This window comes from Octopus bimaculoides, chromosome 2, assembly GCF_046866305.1.
Source record: "Octopus bimaculoides isolate indiv1 chromosome 2, ASM4686630v1, whole genome shotgun sequence".
Classification (NCBI taxonomy): domain Eukaryota; kingdom Metazoa; phylum Mollusca; class Cephalopoda; order Octopoda; family Octopodidae; genus Octopus; species Octopus bimaculoides.
The window spans coordinates 3,941,086-3,961,091 of record NC_142929.1 but is presented as its reverse complement, the minus strand read 5'-3'; positions in this window follow the sequence as shown (position 1 = coordinate 3,961,091).

Here is a 20,006-nt window from a genome sequence, read left to right as displayed (position 1 = left end):
CTGCGGGACTTTTTTATTCCACTGGTCTTTGACAGCAGATTTATTTAGACACCATGCTATTGGAATGAGACAAACTAACTAGAAAGCTTGTATGGGGTTGCTTGACCTGCTAGAAATAACAGTTATATACCCCCAAAATCAAATACTGCAGTCTCAAAAAGAGAAGACAATGGACAATGTCGACAGATAACTAAAACCAAGCTGGGTGGTCATGATTAAATACTGTTTGATTGAGAAGTTGAAGAAGCATCAGGTATGGTGCACAAGAGAGACGACTGCGCTGGTATGGTCATGTGTTGCCTATGGATGAGGACAGCTGTGTGAAAAAGTGTCACACCCTAACAGTGGAGGGTACCTGTGGAAGAGGTAGACTCCGGAAGACCTGGGATGAGTTAGTAAAGCACGATCTTCAAATGTTGGGCCTCAAAGTGACCAAGACCTTTGCAAATATGCTGTGCTTGAGAAGACTTGGCAAGCCAAATGAGACCGTAACTGTGGCCTATGCCAGTGTAGCATAACCGGCCCATTTAAGAGTACCCTTCAATCATTGGGCAATAAACTGTGCTTGAGAAGACCTGTTGAGTCATGTGAAGTCATTGTCATGGCTGATGCCTGTACTGCCTGACTGGCACGTAAAAAGCACCCACTACACTTTTGGAGTGGTTGGCATTAGGAAGGGCATCCAGTTGTAGAAACCTTGCCAAATCAGATTGGAGCCTGGTACAACCCTCTGGCTTGCCAGTTCTCCGTCAAACCATCCAACCCATGCCAGCATGGAAAGCGGACGTTAAATGACGATGATGATTGAGTAAAAGGTTTGCTCCATCAGAGCAGACCTGGGACTAACCACGAAAGGTCAGCAATTTTGAGGGAGGGATTAAGTCAATTACATCGACCCCTACTACTTAACTGGTTCTTATTTTATTGACCCTGAAAGGATGAAGGCAAAGTTGAACTCAGAACGTAAGAAATGCCATGAAGTATTTTGTCTGGCGTGCTAACCATACTGCCAGCGCACAGCCTTCACAATAAACAAATATTGGAGAGACAAATAAGAGGGTACCAGTGTAAAATCCTAAAAGTATTTAATTTCAGATTTCTGTGTTCTGAATTTTAGTTCCACCATATATGCTTGAGTTTTTTTATGATTCTATGAAAAATAAAATAACTGAGATGGATTTCATTAAAAAATACCACCATTCGACCAATTTGTGGCCTTGTATCAAGTAACACTCCATTGTTGCTATTATTTAGGTGAAGAACATCCCAGCATAGCCAACTTTACCTCTCATCCTTTCTAAAGTACAGTCAGGTGCTAAGGTCCAATTTGATGGACTGTTAACCTTCCACTATGTTTCTGGCCTTGTGCTATGTTGGAAATGATTCAGTTGTGACCAGGGCTGGATTTATGGGGGGGGGGGGGTAATTGCACTGCTCTTACCCCCACTCCACCCTGTTAAATATTGGGGGCTCCCACCTCCCAGTAGTCTGGCATGAAGAGGCTATCTTTCAAAATACAATGGTATCTTGACTGCTTAAAAACATAATGGATTCTCTTTAGTGATAAATAATCACAGATTTCTCCACCTTAGAGACACCAATTAATTCAACTCAAAAACTACCCAGACAGTTATTGAAGTTTTCACTGGTACATTCCACTAGTATTCCTTTTTACCATGAGTGGTTATGGCTTCTACCATATTGTGGGTTTTTATTTCTTTGTCCTCAGGATTATCCTTCCGACAGATTTCATTATAGAGTGTCCTAGCTACAACATCATGTCTCATTGGTAGATAATACCATGATGACATTTTCGGACAACCTCTTATGATGTGGATGATATCTTCAGTGTGAACTCCACAAAGTCTGCATCGGTTGTCACAATTTATGGCTTTTCCTACATCTCTATCCCTTTTGTGCATAAGGTACTTGGTTGATATTTCCTGTTCTTGGATTGCAAACACTTACCCTTCAAAGTGGCTATTGGTCCATGATAAACTGCTTTCGTGATAAATGTCACTATCATCAAGGAGTTTTCTACTAACATATCCATGCATAGTCTTCTTCTCATACAATCTCATCCTTTCATCTGATGATACGTTACGTTACAGTCGTGCAACTTCTTTGAGCATGTATTCTAGGTTATCAGACAAAGAGTGTTGCTCAAGGAGCTGCCTTCCAAGTCTTGTTTTCCTTTTAGGTAGTGGCATTCTACCTTGTGCCTGCTAGGGGGACAGTGGTCAGTTACTTGAGCCAGTAATGTAGTTTGGCTGGCAGGCACAATGGAATCTGTCGGAATGTCGACAGCTGCAAGGCCACATGGTGGTCTTATCCAGGTTTTCGTTTTTGTTTGTAGAGTTGGGAAGGAGGTTAATTTTCGATTTTTTAATAAAGTTAGTTACTTGTATGTATGTTTGTGTCTGCGTGTGTGTGTATATGTGTACGTGTGTGTGTATGTATATATGTATGCGTGAATGAGTGTAAGTATGAATGTAAAGATAAAGAGATTGATAGGAAGAAGTTAGTGTCTCTAGGGCAAATTCTTTCTTTCTACGCATGACTGAGTAGTGACCTTGGTTTGACCACTTGCAGTTAGAGGCACGCACACATCCATGTTACTTCTAAACTTAATTATTTCAGCAAGGCATTTAAAATTGGTCTTATTTTATGAAACAAGTAAGCATTTTGGGGGGACTTTAGAATTATGGTAAATATGTTCAAATCAACACAATTGCAGCATGGAAGGTGTTTATAAGCCATTTAAGAAACACACAAAAACCGTTAGATTCACTTCAACATTTAAATTTAATTTGCCAAAATGTGTTTCTTAAATGGCTTATAAACACCTTCCACGCTGCAATTGTTTTCGTTCCAGCACACGATCTCAGATCAGGTCACTTGCTATGCAAGTACATCTCCGTAACATGTTCAAATGTTTTTCATTAAATGGAACCTTTTTCTTTCTTTTTCTATATTTTTCATCCTTTGCTCAAACACTTGAAATTACTATAGGGAAGTGGGGCAAAATGAGTAACTTCTAATTTCTTATTATTTTCTCCTATTTTCAAACTATTATATTGCAGATCCCCGCATCCCCATTTTGAGTACTACTTAAGAAGACTTGAACCAACGTGTACACCCGCGCTTGTCAGTGGACGCGTGCACCTGTGTCACGCACACGAGCAAGTCAGTGGCACCCACGATTAAAAAAAGCCCTCCACATGTATAAAGACATGTAAACTGCAAATTTTGTCTACTTCCCATCATACTCTTGAATCTGCGTTTTGCATTTTTCTTGTTAAGATTCAGCTGAGTTTTTTGGAGGGAAAAATATGGGAAAACAGGCGATGAATGTTTTCAGATGACAAAGCATCTTTCAGAATGGTTCACTTTTGGATAATATTTCATTTCATTATTTTCACTGTTCTTTATGACTACTTTTGAGAAAGGTTTTATTTCAATCCATGTCTTTTTCATGTTGGTATCTCCACCCACCCACCCACTCACGCACACACACCACACATGCATTTATTGCGCCTATTCTGTCATTTTATCGTATTCCACATTCTGAAATATATGTAAATCGCATTAAAAGAAAGAAAAAAATCTTATCCCCTCTCCTCCTCCTTCATTGTCGCAAGTGGATGTGTAAAAAACGAAATTTGAATTTTGAAAAGCGTTTCCAGTCATTGATTTAAACTTTCTCTGCTAACTCATCAAATTCAATTACATAAATTAAACGAGTTTTGAGTTTTAAATTTTATAACTTTCCAAGATTTTAATTCTTGTGTATGAGCGACCCACCAAACTTGAAGTGCCCTGGGACCCCACATGGTTTTAATCGAGTCCTAGTTGTGACTTATCAAATATGAGATTAAATGAATTTCCAGTATTGAGATCTGTCTCCTATATTCTACATTAAAATCACATTGAATTAATCTCTTACATTTCTTCAACGTTAATACAAGTACCAAACATAGCGACTGTCTTCTGTCAACTACATCTGTCTCCCACCACAAAAATGCTTTCTTTTCTAAACAAATCTTTTATTTGGGTTACCATAAGTATGGTTATTGTTAAAGTCTACAATGATGCCAGACAACCAAGAGTTTATTAACTATTTATAAGAATTAAGTTTAATCTATTTCACAAAATCCTGACGATATTTTTCTCAACATCATTTTGTTTGCACACAGCCAAGTGTCTGCTTCCCGCCTTCCTCGTTTACTTTTTTCCCTCTGAATTATCTCTTGTCTGTCAACTGCCAACCATCTTCCTAAGCAATCAATCACAATTGCTACAATCTTCTTTAATGAATCAAGTTATCGATATTTTCTGTTTTTGCTTTATTTTTTTCTAGAGACATGTTTTGATTTAGATCTCAGGGACAAATCATATCAATAATTGCTACTGTAGTGAGTATTACATTTTTTTTTTCTTTCATCTTTTATTTGTTTCAGTCATTTAAACTGCGGCCATGCTGGGGCACCGCCTTGAAGAATTTTTCGTCAAATAAATCGACCCCTGCACTTATTGTTCTCTGAGCCTGGTACTTATTCCTCCGAACTGCCACACCAACACCTGTTGTCAAGTGGTGCTGGAGGACAATCATAGATACAAAAGACATACACAAATAATACGAAACATAAGTACATGGAACATGAACTATTCTTTCGAACAACGAAAGACACAAATGGAAAACAAAACAAACAACATAAAGAAAGACCCTTCATCAGCTGTTGACTGTTTTTCTAGTCTTGTACTTCGGGCATTTAACAACAATATACGCTTTTGATAAAACAGTTGCTCCCGAAAAGCAAATTAAATAAAATTTGGGATTTTGCGGAGGGTCAAAATAGGTAACACAAACAGGACAGAGAAAATAAACAGGAAGGGCTGCTAAGCCTAAACAAGGTCGTGGTGGCGAACGCGTAAATCAAGCTTGGACAGGAGACAGACAAGAACAGGTCTTCCTTGTTCCAGCTACAATGGAGAGAAAGAAAGAAACACAAGTTAGGAGAAGAAAGAAAGATGGCCAATGGTTACGTGGGAGCCACATGAGCAAGGGAGGAGGAGTGAGGGAGAGAGAGAGAGTGACAGTAATAAGATAGAATAGTGGGAGAAGAAGAGGTAAAAGAATAAGAGCAAGAAAAACGAAAGAGTAAAAAGATCGTATAGAGTGCGCATCAGAATTATTAAGATAAAACTTATTTGGAAGAGGATGTGTGGCATTCAATCATTTGGTTGGGAAGCAAACTTCTCACCACACAACCACACCTGTGCCTATATATATTTAAGTTTATCTTACCTTTTTGATGCGACTCTACTCTATACTGTTTTCTCTTCCAGCCTCTAATTCCCTTTTTCTCCCCTTCACCGTTTTCTGTCTGTCTCTCTCTCTCCCTCTCTTTTCTTTTTCTCTCTCAAAGAATTCAAATCCCTATATTAATGTTACCTTTTCCTATGAATCAAATTCTTAGCACAGCCGGCAGGTTCAGGTCCCATGGAATAAACTCATCAGTCTTCAACAGAGAAAGCCAGAATGGAATACTTTCATTATATGTGAAGATTAAGTCAATAATCATTAAGAATAATACACAAATAGTTTTGTTCCTGAAATTCTATAATTATTATCATTAAGTGTCAACACCACCACCACCACCACCACCTCCACCACCTCCACCACCACCACCTCCACCACCACCACCTCCACCGTTACACATGTTTATACTGAAAAGGCAAACGTATTTCATAATGGAGCTACTTAAATAGAAGTATCATAAAAACATTTGCTAATTGTGCATTACAACTTTTATATTTGTTTTCACTAATTGACTTTTTACTGGTTCATTGTAGAGCATACCGTTCTATATTTAAGAGATGAGGAATTATCTACATTATTTACATTTGACGGATATTTGTCCTCATCTTGTTTATTGTTAACACAACGTTTCAGCTGATATACCCTCCAGCCTTCATCAGGTGTCTTGGGGAAATTTCGAACCTGGGTTCTCATTCCTAAGGTATTTTTCGTTGTTATTATTATTATTATTACACCATATGCCTGTGGGCATATGGCATAGTGGTTAAGAGCATGGGCTACTAACCCCAAGATTCTGAGTTCGATTCCAGGCAGTGACTTGAATAATAATAATAATAATAACATAGAAAAATACCTTAGGAATGAGAACCCAGGTTCATAATTTCCCCCGAGACACCTGATGAAGGCTGGAGGGTATATCAGCTGAAACTTTGCATTAACAACAAACAAGTTGAGGAGAAATATCCATTAATTAAATTAAATTTGACGAAGCATTTCTTTTGCCACCACTCATCTTAATACCAACAAGATCAGTAAGTATTATACATAAAAGAATAATACCTACTGGGTTCCGGGTTCAGTCCCAGTGTGTGACACCTTGGGTAAGTGTCTTCTCCTTTAACCTCAGGCTGACCAAAGCCTTGTGGATGGATTTGGTAGGCCTTAATTAGAGGTGTGCATTAACCACAAATACCTGCAATAATATACAAATAAATATGATAATGAACCTCAGCAGGTATTTTACATCCAGTCAGCTAATAATATAAGATATTTCACTATTTTCCTTCCATAACTTGCACCATTCTGATATCACTGTTATTCCTTCCTGTTTATTTCATGCACTAGTTTCTAGAATTTGTTCTTTATTATTAATGATGGAGAAAATTTTCCTGAATTTCACATAACAGTTTAGATATCTATGGCTTTTTTAAAAAAAAACTTCTAAGCTGTTCTCACTCATTTATTTTAATGCTTCTTAAGCTTTGCTTCTGAGCTCATCTGATCAATTTTTTTTTAAAACGAAGCAGTATCATTTGCTGATCTCCCATCAATGCTCTCCTCATCTATTCATAAATTTTCATTGTTCCTCTTCCTTTTGTTGCCTTGAATAGCTATTTCATATTCAAGATATATTTACCTTCGTTTCTGTTGTCATCTTTCATTAACAACCTTTCATTACTTGCCTGCCTGTCAAGCAGCAGATTTTCTTTAGAAATTCTCTTAATGAATGAATACTGTACAACATTTCGTGTAGCATTTCTACCAACTCCTCTCCGCTTAATACTTGTAACATTTCTTGCAAATCAACATCGGATTTCGTCTAATGGATAGGTGCTCTTATGCTCTTCTTGTATTGGAGACATTTGGATAGATTAAGTTCAATATAATAGTTTCTGTTGTTATTAGATAAACCTAGTCAACTCTGATTGATAGTACTCTAGCATTTAGATTAGCCTTTCCAGCTATGGCCATCTTGCCTTAACTGGAGAATATGCAGTTCAAAGAATTAGAACTAAGAACTTTAATTCCAATTTTAAAGACAATAGGAAATGATTGCTCAGGGAAATTTGGTAAATTCGTTACGTTAGAAATTTCTTTATTAGTTTGTTTAGTTTTTGTTTAGCCCTTTAGCATTTCAACCAGCCATATCCAGCTCAAATATTCAACCTGTTTTATGTTCAAAATGGCCAGATCCAACCTCTCACACTTACTCTACAATGTCATTCTAAAAATGAACAATCACACTATCAAAATTTCAAAGACAAGAGATAGTGCATGATTAATTCAAGACAATGGGCCGGTGGCACATAAAAAGCACCATCCGATCGTGGTCGATGCCAGTGCTGCCTTGACTGGCTTCCTTGCCGGTGACACACTTAAAAAGCACCATCCGATCGCGGTCAATGCCAGCCCCCTCTGACCCCTGTGCCGGTGGCAAGTAAAAAGCACCCACTACACTCTCAGAGTGGTTGGTGTTAGGAAGGGCATCCAGCTGTAGAAACTCTGCCAGATCAGACTGGAGCCTGGTGCAGCCTCCTGGCTTCCCAGAACCCGATCGAACCGTCCAACCCATGCCAGCATGGAAAACAGACGTTAAACGATGATGAATGGGAATAAATAAGGATTAATGTTTGACAGGATAATCTGAATGCTTAAAGGGTTAAAGACAGTGGTTCGAGGAAATTTTGCTGTTGAATTAATTAAGAAGTTCTGTAACTTGAATCTTCTTATCTTTAGTGAAAACAAGAAAATATTGACAATGTTATAAAAGTACAACAGATCTTGATTAGTAGATATTGTAGAGAATGTTTAGTATACGATACTTCGAGTGAGAATTGAGACATAGGAAAACTAAAACAAGATCAATTTGTGTGTATCATGTAAAGTTAAATAGTGATTTAATCATTTTGAAGAGCAGGGAAAGAGAGAAAACAGCCCAATTCCAAACAAGGAAATGGAGACTATTAATAATAGGTCTCCTGAGACTAATTAAAAGCAACAAGAAGGAATCTTGACATAATCTCATTTCTGACTCATATAGGCCTAATCACTTAATCACTAAATCAACTTTCCTTTTTGAAGTTAGACTTCACAACAGGCTGAGACAAACAAATTATCCAAGACATCTGACCTCTAATTTTCCAATTTTATTTTACCTATCTAATTAAACATTATTATCATAATTACCTTTAATGTCTATTATGTAAATGAGTTATCTTACCAATATTATAGTAAATGCATTGTGTAATTGTTTTACGTAACAATTTATGTTCATCGTAAGTTAAAACTTTAAATTCATAAGACATTGATCTGAGATTCCAACAGAATTTTTTAATTGTATCTAAACTTAAAAAAATCAATGTTGTCAATCTCAATTGCTGATGTGATAAAAATAGTTTGCCAAGTCACAGCTGGCCATGTTAATTATGAGTTGTTGAGTTGATTGAATGTTATAGTCCGCAACAAAGAATATGTTAATCTTGTGAGCTTAATTAAGACGTAAACGAGTGCAAGGGATAGATGCAGCCACATTGATGTAGTTAACAAAAACACTGTAAAATAATGTTATATTTTGTTAGGTTTCAGTAATAGAGAAAAGTCCCTTTACAGGATTGTGTTACACTCAGCAAATGTTGTGTTTTGGTGGGGTTTTTTTTTATAGAAAAGCAGGATAAGCTGAACTCACCGAGCTATAAATAAGAAATTTGAATAGATATGGCTCAATGCTATAGGCAGCAGAAACCTCATGTCAACAATTTTGAACTTTTTTTGATCTTTGGAACACTGAAAGAGGTACTTCAAATATTATGGCATAGCTTCAGCTTTTTGTGAAAGTCTCTTGAGGAGCGCAAGTCAGGTGGGCAGGCCTCCTTGTTCGAATGCCTGATTCTTCAAGAGACTGCTTTACAGTGAACTGGCAGAAGGCAAGTGCATGCAAGGTGGACAGAAAAAGGGCTTCAAAGACACATTCCAAGCCTCACTGAAGAGTTTTGAGATCAACCCCCACCAACACCTGGGAAATGCAAGCACAAGGCTGCCCTGACTGGCAAAGCTGAACCTACATAGGGGCCATCTCCAACAAACAGAACAAGATTGCAGGGGCACAGAGAAAACACAAACTGTGTAAACCCAGAGCCAACTCCTTGCCTTTGGTCCCAGCACACCACCAATGCCCAGAAAAACCCTCTAAGCAGACATCAGACTGATCAACCACAGCCAGACACACTCTGCCCTCTCTTCTTCTCCCACATGATGTCCTTGGTCATTGTCAACAACAACAACCAGTGAACTAATAGCTTTGTAAATGTTTCATTATTTAAGACGTGAATATTAGAACCATTTTAAAATTGAGAAGGTCACATGCATTATACTTCACCACAAAGGAATATATATTTGTAGCAGCATTGTGGAGCATAAAAACCAGTTTTCTATACGTCCAAACATTTTCTAATTCTCCTCGAAAAGTCACTGAACCGTATAGCTTATGCTTCATTGAAAGGCACCACAGCATAATGGCTGAAGACATCTCCTTTGTATAATTAACATAGGTTTTTATTAGTTTGCAATTTTCTAATAAGTTTAAATCTCCACAATATAAGCTTCTTATTGATGAGTATTTTTATCGTTTATCTTTCATGTCATTAGACTGTGGCCATGCTGGAACACCATGCTTTGAAGAATTTTTTATTGAATGAATCGATCACAGTACTTTTTTGTCTTTTAAGCCTGATACTTATTCTTATTGGTCTCTTTTGCTGAACTGCTAAGTTACATGGATGTAAACACACCAACACCAGTTGTCAAGCAGTGATGGGAGGACAAACACACACACACACACATACATATACACAACAGGCTTCTTTCAGTTTCCATCTACCAAGTCAACTCATAAAGCTTTGGTCATCCAGAGGCTACAGTAGAAGACACTTACCCAGGAGCATGTGGTTGGTAAGCAAGCTACTTACCACACAGCTGTACCATCATCATCATCATCATCATCGTCGTCGTCGTTTAACGTCTGCTTTCCATGCTAGCATGGGTTGGACGATTTGACTGAGGACTGGTGAACCAGATGGCTACATTAGGCTCCAATCTGATTTGGCAGAGTTTCTACAGCCAACCACTATGAGAGTGTAGTGGGTGCTTTTACGTGCCACAGGCATGAAAGCCAGTCAGGCGGTACTGGCAACGACCACGCTCAAAATGGTGTATTTTACGTGCCACCTGCACAGGAGCCAGTCCAGCAGTACTGGCAATGATCTCGCTCGAGTGTCTTTACACGTGCGCTGGCACAAGTGCCAGGAAGGCGACGCTGGGCACAGGTGCCATCACGATTTATATATATATATATATATATGTGATGGGCTTCTTTCAGTTTCTGTCTACCAAATCCACTCACAAGGCTTTGGTCGGCCTGAGGCTATAGTAGAAGACATTTGCCCAAGGTGCCCCTCAGTGGGACTGAACCCAGAGCCATGTGGTCGGGAAGCAAGCTTCTTATCACATGGCCACGCCTGCACCTATGCGTTTTATTTTCAATGGTTGGGCTTCAATGAAATTTATACTTATGAAGCTGTTAATCCTTCTCTACACTGGATTTAAACAGTGGCAGTTTTTATAATCAGAATATAGAGAGGAAACAGATGTTGGCCAAGAAAAACTGTGATAACAATGTTGGACAGACACTGTTTTGCTCACATCCTATTTGCACTGACACATGCGGGGAATTGAGTTCAGCAATGAAGGAGACATGTTCACAAATTTAATTAATTTGATGAATGGAAATTTAATTTTAATTTAGGTGCAGGAGTGGCTGTGTGGTAAGAAGCTTGCTTTCCAACCACATGGTTCCAGGTTCAGCCCCATTGAGTGGCATCTTGGACAAGTGTCTTCTACTATAGCCTCGAGCCAACCAAAGCCTTGTGAGTGGATTTGGTAGACGGAAACTGAAAGAAGCCCGTCGTATACTCTTTTATTCTTTTACTTGTTTCAGTCATTTGACTGTGGCCATGCTGGAGTACCGCCTATCTATCTATCTCTCTCTCTATATATATATATAGATAGATAGATATATGTATGTATGTATTTGTGTGTCTGTGTTCGTACCCCACCCCCACCATCACTTGACAACCCATGTTGGTGTGTTTATGTCACAGAAACTTATTGGTTCGGCATAAGAGACCAAGGGAATAAGTACTAGGCTTATAAAGAATAAGTCCTGGGGGTCGATTTGTTTGACTGAAGGTGGTGCTCTAGCATGGCTGCAGTCAAAATGACTGAAAGAAGTAAAAGTGTATATCATTCTTGTTAGATGACGCCCGTGCCGGTAGCACGTAAAAAGTACCATCCGAACATGGCCGATGTCAGCTCGTCCAGCCCCACTACACTCTCAGAGTGGTTGGTGTTAGGAAGGGCATCCAGCTGTAGAAACACTGCCAGATCAGATTGGGGCCTGGTGCAGCCTCCTGGCTTCCCAGACTCTGGTCGAATCGTCCAACCCATGCCAGCATGGAAAACGGATGTTAAACGACGATGATGATGATGTAATCATCATCATCGTCGTTTAACATCCGCTTTCCATGCTGGCATGGGTTGGACGGAATTCAGTTTTCTTTAAAAAATTCTTTTCTTTTCTTCCTTATTTTGGTGTAGTTACTTTCACTTTTGTAGCGTCCTAAAATAAAATTCACTCCCAGTGACCTACATTCTCAATGCTACTTTAAGCAATTAAAACAATTAATTGCTTGTTGTTGTTGTTGTTGTGCAAAACCTGTACGTTGCCTTAATTTCCCCCCTCCCCCACTGCCCCCCCCCTCAACCTACAAACTTATTTATATAATTAATATCACTGAATATGATGTTTGTCACATGGAAAAGGTTGGATTGCTTTGAAGTAAATAAGCAAAAGCTGTGGGATTGTTGAGCTGTATGACTGTCTTACAATAATAATTTAGATACAAAATACTCATACGGAAGTATATACAGGACATGAAAAACACCTCTTTTGTGCCAAGAAATAATAGAGGCATACATACACAACTGTGCCCCGCCAACTTTGTTTCTTCATAACTTTCAGAAAAATGGATAATTTTTAGTGAAATTTTCTACAAATATGTTTCACATTGTGTAGATTTTGATTATACTGGAATTTGTTGTGAAAACATTTTTCAGGGGTGTGGAGAGGAGTTTCAGAAAATTCACATGAGTTGGCTTTGTTTCCTCAACTTCCAGAAAATTGGGTATTTTTTAATGAAATTTTCTATAAATACCTTTCAGAGTGTGTAGATAACAAAAGTATTGGAATTTAATGTGAAAGAAAAAAATTGGCAGTTATGCATACATACATACTAACACACATCACATTTATCTACAAAATGAAACTCAAAATTTATTAAAAAAATAGTGACCATGGCACAGAAAATGTGTGTGTGGGGGGGGGGGGCATCTCTGGCCAATAAGTCTATCATATAGTTGGATTCCAAAGAGACTTGAAGGTTATTATGCCTAAGAATCTTTCTAAAAATCAAATCGCACTTGAAAGGAACGCGATTTCAAGATGTCAAGGAAATCCAAGAGAATGTGATGAGGCAGCTGCATGCTATTCCATAAAAGAAGTTCCAGGCATGTTTCCGTCAATGAAAACAACGCTGTATAAAGTGTGAGGCTTCTGAAGTGGAGAACTTTGAAGGAGATCAAATGCTGAACGGATATCTGTTGTGGTCTTCTCTTTTGTCGGCTCAGTCCCAATACTTTTTGGTCAGACCTCATACATGTGTACATGTATGAGGTCTCATACATGTACACTCATACCAATGATACTTAGACTCTGATACTCAATTACATCATGTTATACCTGCACTCAATGCTTTTCCATGCAAGCATTGACTGCAGGGGACTTGAGGCCAAATGCCCTTCCTGATACTCTTTTTGTCACCTCGTATAACACTGAGATATGGAGTACCTATTGTAAAAGCTGAGACACTCATACACAATAAAAATGTCAACAAAGTAAGAACTACTTGTACAAGAGTCTCTTTGATTGATTATGGCATCTGTTGAATAAATATTGGTAACATTGATCTTATAACTTGAGCAAGGACACGAAACAATAGCTGTAATCATTATGATCAAAACTACGCTATGTGTTCAGTAAACATATGTGCTAACCTTATTGTATTTGGTTGTTTACAATAACCTTAAGAACACATTAACCTGTTAAACTGCCTGTCTGTATTGACATAATTTAGGCAACCATTTACCTTATGAATATTCATGGGTTCACATTCATAGAGTTAATATTTCATCGATATTAAACACAAACTGGAAACAAGACGAAACTGGTTAACTAAAAAACGTTAAACCTGTCATTGGAAGTTAATCTTTTGATAAATTCCAAGGATTCACCAGACTAGTGATTAATTAAACAAAAGATAAATCTCTCCAGTTCTCCCAGATATGTTATTTCACCTTTTGCTGGTAATATTCTTGAAAAGGACTCATAACCTATTTCTCACACAATGTAGAAATTAGTGTCCTGCCCTGAAACAAAGCAAAACACCTACTCTTGAAGAATACCCATATTTTATTTATTTACTTGGTCAAGGACAACATATATCAGAGAGAGCAGAGCATCAGACAAAATTGCGTAGCGGTTTTTAGTAATATTTTTTTACAATCTCCATTCAACTTTCTCTTGTGACTACTTTTTATACATCTTGGATAAAACTTCTAATTGTTTGTGTATGTGCTAATGAGAAAGTGATTGAGTGTTTTTGCTATTGAAACTAGCATCTTCTCTCCATTCCTTTACAGCTGTTTTGGACTGAAACAGGTTAATTGAGAAGATTACAGATTCATACAACACAAGGACAAGATGTTTATGGTTTGAATTGGAAGTGCATTGATTGGAAAAAGTGAAAATCATTTAGAAACCTGTGCAAATTCTATAAATATCACAATGGAGAAAGTTGGCTTACATTTTAATGCAAAAAAAAGTGCAAGGCTATGAATGCATGAAATTCCACCAAACACACATGACTTTCTGTTCAAACTGCCCTTGTTTGACAACAGGTTCTGAAGCCTGGCTCTAATAAAGCCACTGATTTCTCATATTATGATTATGAAAATAGATCCAGTTTTCATCTTCAGTTACAAGTCAATGCAAAAAATGGGACTTTTGAGGATCTGCCAGCAGTTGTTTGCAAATGTTCACATATCACAGAGCCTGGTCATTGGTCAGTTCATGAAGAGCTTCTCAACAGTGTCTGTTCACAAAGCTGAGCTCATAGAGGTGTCAACAGAAGGTGGTTTGTGAAGGACCAAGTACTACTGACAACATGAGCGCTTCTGCTTGGCCGTTGTTCAACCATTTCAAGTAAGGCTTCATCTTCCACAACAGAAGGTTCTCCCCTTACCTCGGTTTGTCTTTGAGACTAGTATTTCCTTCCTTGAAATGTCTGAACCAGTTTTGTGCCACACATTTGTGGACAGTTCCTGAGCTTTCCACATCGTTTATTTCTTTTGCCACTGCCCTTCCATCCAATCCTTTTTTCCACAAGTAGCGTCAGTGGCAATATTCTCACCACTAATTATCAAACCTGTAAGATAAAGATTGAACAATAATTTTATGTTATTTATGAAAATAAACAAAGAAAAAAAATTCAGCAAAGACTGGACAAGTAGTAAATTATATCAAATTAATGATATAACTTGAAGCTACAAGTTGCCGAATATGATCAGTGGAAATCTAAAAAAACTTTTGGCTTAACCTGATATATATTTAATAGAGATTTTTATATCAAATATTTTACCTCATGAAAGCAAATTTTAAACTAAGGCTGATAGAAAAAAATTATATAGAGTTAAATTATAAAATATTTTTACTATTTCTGCCAGTGTTTGTGTTGAAAATAAGTGCAACAGAAAAATGTGAGGAGGTAGTAAGATTATTAGAAACTATTCCTAAAACATTTGACTAAAGTATAAAAGAGAACACTATATAATAACTATAGCTAAAATTTGAAATGATTTCATTGTGTTGTTTGTACTGGATGAACAAGGTAGAGCGTCAGGGAAAACCAGTAACGCAGTAATAATTTCAAACGTCACCCACAGTTCACTGAGCTTTCATTTTGCAGTGTTTCAAGTTTTGAAAATAAAAACAAGAAAATAGTACTTCCTTGAGTAAAAGTTTCATTTGCAGACGTTTAATCAGTAACAAAAATAAGACTCAGATGCACACACACTCTCTCTCACACAAGTGGTATATTTGCCAGCCTGGAAAGCAGACATTAAATGATGGTGATGATGATATAAGCATGGTAAATAAGTGTAATTTTTGCGGTGTATGAAAGTTTTCAATTTTTAGGAGTAATCTATATATATATAAAACTGAGAATGTCTATCTGTCTGTATGTGTGCATCACTAAAACTTGAGAACTACCCAACTGATTTCATTCAAATTTTGCACATGCCTTACTTAGGGTCCATACAAGTGTCATGGGCTCCAAAAATTTTCAACTTTTTGCCTCTGAATGTGAGGCTGCTGCTCATAGAATTTTGAGGCAGCCACCTGACATCTGCATTCTCATGGCAGTTTAGAAGACACAGATTATATTGTTATATAGTGTGATTATTTTCCACTTGTGATGGGCCAGCTGTAATTGTTATACCAGTTAAATTGTTGTAGATTCCTGTAGTATGTCTCCTCCAGTGTGTAACTGACACTGTTAGTTTTTGTCGGAAGACCAGCATAGAAAACATTACATGCAGTAGATAAAGCTTCTGTTAATTGTTCGAGAGTGTTAATCATTTTTACACACAACCCTAGAAAGTCATTTTCACTCTCCACCAACATCAAGTATACAAATGATACCACATGACAGGGTTCATCTGTAGACCAATGTGTTAAAATCAATGCTGTAACAATATCACTCTAAGCTTCAAGTTTGTAACTGAATTATCAAAATTGTTATAAACCTGAATTTAGTCAAAACACCATTGTACTGATTGCAACTACAATTAATTGTCTAATTAATCTTTTAGCATTAAAACCTTGCTTAACCATGTGCCTAATAAGATTATTAATAATCTCAAACTGTAATTCCTTTCTATTAGTTCTTTCTCTAAACCTTACTGTTTGTCCTACAGACATGCTGTATCCTAATTTTAGTGGGTGTGCGACTATCAACACAAGGCATTGTAGCTATTTGGAACTTCAACTCACTTGTCTTATTGTGTATCTAAACCTTCAATTCCACATCAACATTGAACGATGCACTGCACAGAGCATTCGAAGGCGATGGAAAGAGATGAAAATTGGATGGCGCCAAGTCTGAAGTGTATGAGGGATGAGGCAGCACTTCCCATTTGAGTTTTTGAATTACATTTTTGGTCATATTGGCAATGTGAGGACAGATGTTATTGTGTTGCAGAAGAATGCCATTTCGCCTATTTGGTCTTTTTTGTGGAATTCCTTCATTGAGCTGGTGCAATTCTTGAATATGGAATTCTGCATTGAATGTTTGATTGCACTCAAGCAGGTCATTATGAATTATGCCTTCCCAGTCCGACCATACGCACAACATGGTCTTTTGAGGATTAAGGTCTTGTTTTGCTTGTAGAGTTGCTTATTTGTCGGGTCTGAGCCATTCTTTTTGCTGCTTCATATTGATGTAAAGGCACCATTTTTCATTGCCAGTAACAATGCGATAAAGAAAACACTGTTTGTGACAATGTGGCAACGATTGTGGAGCGTTGATTTTTGTTGTTTTTGCTCAAAGTGTGTGGTACCTAAGTTTCTGAACCTTGGCCATTGAGTGAAGGGGGTTCACCATAGTTCTTTTATCACAATCCATCTGCTCTGCCAATTCTCTGGTCGTTTGACGTGGATTTTTGTGAAGAAGTTGATTCAATTGCTCTTCATCGAACTTAATTGGTCAACCGATATGTGATCCATCCTTGAGGTCAAAATACCCATTTTTGAAGCCTGAAAACCAATGGCAAGTGGCACTTTGAGGCATTGCTCTGTCTCCATACACAGCACAAATCTCATGAGCAGCTTCAGCAGCCTTAACACTTTAATTAAATGCAAAAATGTCCACTTGACATTTCATTTTAAACTAAAAACCTGTTTTTTAACTGGTTTTTTAGTTAAAAAAAAAACCTGTATCCTCATGAAAGTATCGACCAACATCTATATCTTCTGGAAAAAGATGAGTTGTGAACATTATTCTCTTGCCTATATTCTTCTAACTACTTTTACTCTTTATGCTTCTATTTTACTCCTTTATTCTTCAATTTTATTCCTTGTAAATTGTAAATTTTCCCTGTCTAAAATATTCATACCTTGTCTCTGATGATGGAAGACCCAGTGCATGGACATACTAACCAACCAGTCAGGTTATCCCAGAAACAGCTGTAAGACTTCAAATTCACCTTATCCTATTTAAATTATTCTAAATGACTTGAGATACTCGTTCTGCCATGGTTTTGATTTTTCCTCTAATATCATATATATCTGCTATAACGGAACCCTAACACAGATCCCTAGATCCAGCCTTAGCTATGATCTTGGAACCTAATGGTCAACCAACTATAGCACTTACCCAGCATACCTACTCATTTAGATCACAAGTGAACTAAATCCCTCATATGATATATATATACATGGCAAATTTTTTGCCATTTTATATTTGTAATTTCGCGCATGCACATTGCTGGTTTTTGATTTTGTCAACTACACAGTATAGTAGGGTCAGTTGAGTACCATCTGTGAGAAAAACAGCACTATGACGCAATTCACTCTGCTAGAAATTTGGAAACAACATGCTGTACAGCTTGGCATTCGTGCCAGAAGCTCCAATATGAACATTTCAGTGTTTGGGTGTCAGTTTGAGGACAGTACAGTTTGAGGACATGTACCGAGAGTGATAAAAATCAAACATCCAGTCAATATCATGGTGTTTGGAGCGATCACTAGTGATCGCGATGTTATGCCTCCATTCATCTTCCCACACGGCCTTACACTCAACATGGAGGCCTACATCAAGTGCCTGGAAGAGGTAGTGCCGCCTTGGGTCAAGAGGGTGGCTGCTGGAAGACCCTTTGTTTGGCAACAGGACTCTGCACCATGCCACACAAGTAGGAGAACCCAGTCATGGTTGTCAGATAATTTCTACGACCACATCGCCCCTAACATCTGGCCACCTAACTCCCAAGACTGCAACCCCCTTGATTATTATGTGTGGGGTGCAGTTGAGCGAGAGACCAACAAAACTCCTTGTAACACCAAAGATGAACTGAAGGCAAGGATTACGGCAGCATTTACCAACTTAAACAAGGAAGCCATTCAGAAGATTCTGAAGTCGTCTGGAGGCCATGGTTGAAGCCAAAGGTGATTTTATTGAATAAATTTACTCTTTAGTATTTCAAGATATTTTTATGTAATTTTGGTAAATATATCTGTTAAAATGAGATGTCAGTGTTATTTTCATTTTTGCGTAATTTAGACATTATATTCACCGCACCCTGTATATATATATATATATATATATATATATATATATATATATATATATATATATATATATATATATATATATATATATATATATATAGATAGATAGATAGATAGATATACATATATATATATACATGATTCTCTCAGTGTTGTGTATTTAAACCAGCAATGGTTTATGGTTATTAAAGCAGATATAGCTGGTAGTATTCCTGATGATTTGGGATGAACATTACTCAAAACTAATTTCATTTCAATTAAATTTCATTAACTGTCTATCTTAATGGTGTAACTGTAGACTTAATTGTGCTTATTCTTAATGAAACAGCTGTTGAAAACAATTAAATTGTGATACATATGTGAAATTTATGTTTTTCTACATTTCATTCGGCGTGAGTATGTGTATCTCTCCTTTCATATGTGTGTATGTGTGTGTTCATACACACATAAGATTGTATTTCGAGTAATGTTTACAACTTCCTATCTACTAAACGTTTTTAATAGAAAATATAATTTTCTTAGAATTTTGCAATATGAAAAGATAAATTTTTTACTTGAACCACACCATATAAATTTTGATTTTTTTAATACATATTAGTCTTATTCCAGAGTTTTAATTAATTTAGAAAACGAGAAGTTTTATGGAAAAGAAAAGAAGCCCCAAGAAAACATGTTAGGAGGTCAGATAAATATATAAGGGAGTGAAGGACGAAAGAGAGGAAGGAAGAAAGAGAGGGAGAGAGGAGAGAGGAGACAGAGAGAGAGAGAGAATGAAAACAGGAAAGAGGGGTAAACTTATCTCTTACTTTTCCTCCAGTTAAAAAAAAGTAAAATTGACTCCAAAATCGCTTACTATAAATAATATCGTGCAGATAACTCGGTTCACGATATTTATGACAGCAGCTTCCGCTTCGATATTTTATTTACCCGAACAACCAAAATGTTTTTCGGTGAATTTCTCTATTTGCGTATTGCATATTTGTGAAAGCTTCACTAAAAACGCTTTACTACTGCCGCCGTGTCGATAACTCAATTCCCCCCACAAACACATTCATAGAAGCTTCCTCGTAAATATCTTATTTATTGCCCGGGTGAATAGTATATTTACTACTATTCGTTCCGCTGCTGCTGCTAATACTACGACTTGAAGCTAAACCCCCGTCGAGT